Here is a 6,629-nt window from a genome sequence, read left to right as displayed (position 1 = left end):
ATGGAATGAACAGGGTAACATTTAGCATTAAAAGCATTCAAAAGAACTCAAATGCAGACAAATCACTTTTCTGTTGTGTTTTCTATCCAATCCAGTAAAGGAAAAAAGATTTACAAATATGAGAGTGCTTTGATTGGCGGTAAGCAAGGGTGTCAGTAAAGGGCAGAGTATTTTAAAGCCTCATTCTGTTCCAGATATAATTTTCTGCTACGCGCTCTTTGAATTCTCAAGGTCATATTCAGTAATCACACCATGAAAGTGATTGTCTAAATTGATATATTGTGGGTTTCGAAGAAAAGGCCTCCTGAGTACATAAAAATATTTCATCAACGCAGCCGGATTTCTCTCCTGGGTAAGGTTGGCCACAGCTGTCCAGTGTCCAGCTATGCATATTTAACATGTTACGATCGGCAGTGTTGCTTAAAACGAAGAGTTTAGTTGGATTAACCCCACCTCTTCCGCTGCGCTCATGATACCGTTTGTGATTTAGCGAGCTAAACAGTAAATTAGTTTGCTCACAGAGTTTGTGTTTGCAAATTATGCATACCTTTTTTAGCACTTTGCAAATTTTTTTACTGTAACTCTTGCTGCATTTATTCAAGCATTGTTTCTGTAATGTTTGACAGCACTACAGGAGCTTATTGAACGTGTGCCTGTAAGATCCACCACCACACTGTCAGAAATGGCAATTTGATGAAATTTGCATATGTTCTGTAATAATCACTGCATTATTCAAAACTAAGTTTGTGAAATAAACAGCAGACTGCTAGTGTGTCGGCTGCCAACAACTTGCTTTATTTTTTATATTTAGTACGAATGTTTAAATTTAGCATGTCTCTTTACTTAGTGACTTTTGCCCGAATAGTGACGATATATGATTTTGAGAAATCCCTTGCACTATATTCTGTCCTTCCTAAAGAAATTTTGGAATTTTCATATTGATGCTTGCTTTCAAAAGAGTTTTAATTCCTCTTCTTTTTATAGCTATATTTGATATACAGAGAGAACCTATTTCTGCCCTTTTATTTAGAAGTTATTACTACTCTATGGGATCACTTCAAAAAAAAAATGCAAATAATAATAATAATAATAATAAATAAGTAATTAAAAGTTGAATTGAAAAATAAAAGCTTGAGGAAATACTTACCATCATCATCCATTACCATCATCAATCTATAAAATCATTGGGCTAGGCTTCAGTGAGTTGAAATTGTTCAGGGTTTTGGTGTTTTCCTTGGTCGCTAATTGAAAGGGCGAGGTTGTGGTATTTGCGTTGAGTTAAATTGGATTCAACTTAGCTCTAATACCATTCCCCAAGAAAAAGTGAGCACTATCAAGCCAAACTTTGACCTTCTACAAATATTGCTTGCTGATTTTAATTTCCAGCTCTTGTTTGTAGTCCCCCCCCCCCTTTAACAGTCGGTTCGTCCATGATACTTTCTGCTTTGCTTCATTTAGCAAACTTTTTTTTGAAATCAACATCAAATTACTATTTTCAATTGCAGCAGTCATTTACATTCTAGTCCAATTTTATTTATCCCGAAATATGTTCGCTTAAACTGAATTCCTACAGGAATCGATGTGTGCAAGATTAATTTTTAATTATTGTTAGATATGATTTTATTTAAATGAAACACATTGTCCGTAATATGTATTTGTTGTGTGTTCATCGTATACAAATGAGTCTGTTATTGCAAATGAAAATGAAATTATGAAATTTGAAATAAAATATCTACCTTTCAAAGACGTGTCTTCGTTTCATTCTAAAGTTCCCATGATCTTTTAAAGTGCCGGAGTGAAGTTCCTCTCTGATTTCAATTTTATTAAAAATGGCATTGAAAACCCGAAGTATATGCCCAATAGCTGGTTATGGAGTTGGTACGAGTTGTCTGGCATTTGCTTGTAGATTAGCATGAGCTCCGACTAAGAGGCAAAAATTACAGCTTTTTTTTTTTTTTTTTTTAATTTATTTATACAGAAGCTATTGCTTTACATACATTGAGGACCTCGTACAATGCGCCTTGCCTCCGGACATACAAAGGAAATATTTGCATCACAAGAGAAGGAAATAACACCCAGGGAACCGGCGGGAATCGAACCCGCAACCTCTTACTTAGAAAACGAAGCTTCTAGAAACATAGAGGCCCCTGCTTGATTTTAAACAACTGTTTTGCTTTCAGGAGCCACGGTGGCCTTATCGCGAGACGTTGGATTAGCAACTGGAGAGTCGCGGGTTCGATGCTTGCCGGTCGAAGAAACTCTGTCTCCGCTGATGTTGGCTAGTACACGAAAACTCGGCCGTAATCCTCCAAGTACTCTTTTGGAATCGATACCTTTCGAGATGCTGGATCAGCGGCTGCTCGATTCCTGGTCTGGGATCAAAAACAGAGCTCGTTTCTGGTCCGCATCTAATTGGTTAAACCACGTATAGTGGTATATACGGTACGTTGATTATACGGAATGGTTTCGATTCAGGTCTAGTAGAGTAAATGGAAAGAAGAGGTTTAAGACCAATGCACTCAAGAATCCGAGGCCTGGAGCAGTGCTCGCAAAACCCGTTCCTTGTCAAAATAGGAAACAGTAATTATGCAAAAAAATTTTTATTATAATGTGATAACTATAAAAAATCAAAACAATTAATTTTATAAAGAATTCATTAATTTTAATATATTTTGTTTATTTATTTTTTGTGCCTGATGCGGTCTTTTTATGCACCAAACATGTTTCATTCCGTGAACAAGTGTTGAGTTAGAATAACCCACCTAAGCTCTCGGTGACCGTGGGTTCGGGGAACCATGGAGTTTAAAGATACTTAAGAGTAGTTATGAAAGTTTACTGCTCAAAGCAGTTAGGAGAGCAATCACACAAAAGTGAAAAAACGGTTGTGAGGTAGCCTTGCAAAGACATAAAATGGAGTATACGCGTATAATAAGATACCATACAGTAAAAAAGTAGCAGAAAACATTTGACTAAGAACTTTACTCCTCTAGAACAGTCAAAGGAACATGAAATTATGCCTCTCCAACATCGTCTAGTACAGTTCTTAGTGTTTGCCCGGATTCCAGTCCCACGATAAAACGTCAAGCCATGGAATCCAGTAAATTATAGCGTCGTAGCATTTTCCAATCAAAACGAGCTGATGTGTGCCTCACATGACTTCCTTTTGCTCCAATTTAATGGCATTTTCACATTATTGGTAATGTTAATGTGATTGAATAGTTTTCTCTCTAAATATCACCAACAGTGGCCAAATTGAAACCAGATTTTTAAAAAAAAATCGCCAAATTTGTCGCCAAGTTAGTGACAAAACTTGGCGATCAAAAGATTGACGATATATTGCCAAGTGTCCGCCAAATTGTAACACCACTTCAGTTTACATTGAAATTAACAATGATTTCCCCCTAAAAAGGGGCAAAAGACCCCCTCTGAAACACCCGAATGCAAACAAAAGGGGAGGTGCAAAACTAGACCCCACTAGGAGTCTACGTACCAAATTTCAACTTTCTAAGACATACCGTTCTGGAGTTATGCGACATACATAAGCACATACATACATACGTACATACAGACGTCACGAGAAAACTCGTTGTAATTAGCTCGAGGATCGTCAAAATGGATATTTCGGGTGTCCTGTACGTTCCTACGCATATATCCACGTGTGGTCGAGTCAAAAAAAAAACACAACATTCATTCGGGGGTGAGCAAAATGGAAATGAAGGCCGATTTTTGCGTGAAAATTTTTTCGCGAATACAATCCTTTTTTGTAAAAGGAAGTAAAAACAATGAACGGTTGAATTTCACTACTCAGACAGTGAAAAAATGAGCTTCTGTTAAATCACGATTTCTGCATACGTATCCTTTTTCTGCTTTTCGACGACAGAAATGTTGATTTGCTTCCGAAATTTACGTTTTACTCTCATGTTTCCTGAAAACATGGAGGCTTTATTGGAAATTAGTTTCCGCAATAATGTTTTTCTCAATTTTGTTAAAACCATGTGCTCCCCTAATTTTTTTGAGCAGTGTACATGTAAAAGAAGGTATGAAAAGTCTCAAGTTTTTACCTTCTGACCTCCCAAGCTCTTGAAGAAGAATAACCCAGCAATACCAGGTAATTCAGCAAGTTCATTTTGCTGTTTTCTACGTTTTTTGAAGTTAAATACCAGTAGTTACTTTTTTAGATTTATTAATGTTCTCACATTAATTAAATATTTTTCCCACTTTGCTTACCAGTTCACTGTGACTGTTTACTTCGTTCGTTTCCTTCTCTTCGTGTTGTTCTTTCGGGCCGTGGCAGCTTGATCGATAAGGCATTGGACTCGGGGCCGGAGGGTCTCGGGTTCGATCCTCGCTGGTCGAAGACCCACCGTCGTCACTAATGGTGACTGGGCGACGTTAAATATGCTCGTAGTAGTCACAATATCCTCCAAATGAGACGATACCTCTGGGGGTGCCAGACCAGGAAGTTATTCGGCTCCTGGCCTGGTTCTAAATTCTCTCGAACTGTCTATAGATGGCACCACCATCTATTGTGTTGTCTTTGTATTGTCCTGGAACAAAAAATTGGATCATTAGAGGTAAAAAGCTTCTCCGCTAAGAATAGCTATATACCCCAATTGTTTGTTACGAATATGAATACGTTGTTCTTGCGTTGTACTCGTTTCTGTGTTTGTCTAGCGTTGGTGTACTTTCTTCAAAGTTGTTTGGTGAAAAGTTTACAACAAATTAAAGGTATTTCTTTGTTCTTCTATAATTCTTTGTCATTATGTGGAAGTTGTTAAGAGATCTAAAACGCTCTTGCAAAATAATCATTTTCATGCTTTATTTGGATACATTTTCGTGCGCCTCCACTGAGATGGAATGAAGGGAGCGAGAAAACTATTGATGGCTAAATCGTTGCATTTTATCTCCCTTCAATTTTAAAGCCATTATTTCGCTATAATTTGCGGTTGTTTATTTTCTATAATTTCTAAAGTATCTTGAGAAGCATGGTGTACAACTTCGAGCATTATTACAAAGTTATAAAATATAACTTCCGCATACAGGTATGAATCAAAATGTGTAATTGTACGAGAGTTTGCCTATTCCGCATTGTTACGAAATAATATCAAAGGGGCTGTCTGCAAATGATGTCATATTTTGAGGGGGAAAGAGGTTCATGAAATTGCTACAAGGAGAGGGGACGGGGTTACAAAAAGTGTGACATTTTTTATTGAAAAATTTTTATGCAAAATAACGTTACATGTGACCGGAGAGGGAGTGAAAAATGTTTTTTAAAATGTGACATCATTTAAGGGGAGCCCCAAAATGTTACTGGTTTTTCATACAGCATATTTATTTAGCTTCTGGTTTTAGAGAGGGCCATTACGTAAATATGACTCACAAATCAGATGGGGGGGGATGGTCACAAAAGTAACTATTTATGCCGAATTGGGTTTTGATACTCTCCCCTGATAGTTTTACCTAGGGACCTCTCTGTGCAAATTTTAAAATGTCGCAATGTTGCAGTTGCGAGGGGCCCTCGTGACGTAGGCCTTGACAGTTACTTGTTTCTGAAGCGCCCAAAGAGGCCCAAAAAATATTCCTTGCGATGGGCCCCCAAACAAGTAAAACTGCCGCTGGTTCATTTTTGAGATTATATTAACAATAGAAGTATTTCTCTTTGTACTTCACATATTCTCTGTAATATGAATCGCTTTAAAGCCATAGACAGTAAATTTGTTTCTTGATACTTTCTGATTTTTTAAAAATGTTATCTCTATTTCTTTAAAAAGTAACGTCAAAGAAATTGTGAAATTCTGTCTGTAGCGGGCCTGCGTCCAGGAGACCCCATAGCACCTTTGAAATATGGTACAAAATTACTTCGAGCTCCAAGGTTTTGCACCTCGGAACGTTTTGCTAGCAAGTTTTTTTATAAATGTTTTCTATTTAATTTCTTTAACTAAAATTTCACATAAATTGCCTCTTAAGGGTTGAAAAATTTCTCTCACCTCTTAGCATTCTATGTCATTAGAAAGAACGTTTTTCTGCATCAGATTACGCTCGTTCCAATTTTCGCAGTTACAAGTAGTTACAGCAATAGAAATAAAGGTTTCTATTTTAGCCATAGTCTTATGCTAAAGGCTCAATTCAAGCCCGAATCTAAAGAGCACACTTACTGGAGACGACGAATTTGAGTACATTTTTTCAAACATCCGAAATAGCCGTTTTGCTATGCTCAGAAATCCCTTAGCACCTAATCTAAAATACAAATAGCATCCAGCAGTTATCCAATAGCATCCATCGTAATCCAACAGCATCCATCGGCAGCACGCCGACCTTATGGATTTTTCGTTCACAGATGAAGTTGAATATGAAGAACGGGATGCAGTCTGCCCCTTTTTCCAATAAAGAGCTTACAAGTAGTAAAAAAAAATATGTTCTTTTTCATAAAGACCAGGGGGAAAACTTGCAAAGATTTCAATCCTGGCGTTTGTATTTAGCGTTAATTGAAGCTCCGCTGCTTTAGTTTAGCCTTGCTTTGAAATGAATAATAACGCGCAGGCGATTTTTATCTGCAGACGATTTTTAAATCATGCAGCTTTCGTTCTGTGTTTTTTTTTTATTAAGTACGCAATAAACGGTGGAACAAA

The sequence above is a fragment of the Uloborus diversus genome, chromosome 2, assembly GCF_026930045.1.
Source record: "Uloborus diversus isolate 005 chromosome 2, Udiv.v.3.1, whole genome shotgun sequence".
In the NCBI taxonomy this organism is placed as follows: domain Eukaryota; kingdom Metazoa; phylum Arthropoda; class Arachnida; order Araneae; family Uloboridae; genus Uloborus; species Uloborus diversus.
Note: the sequence above shows the minus strand (reverse complement) of the source record.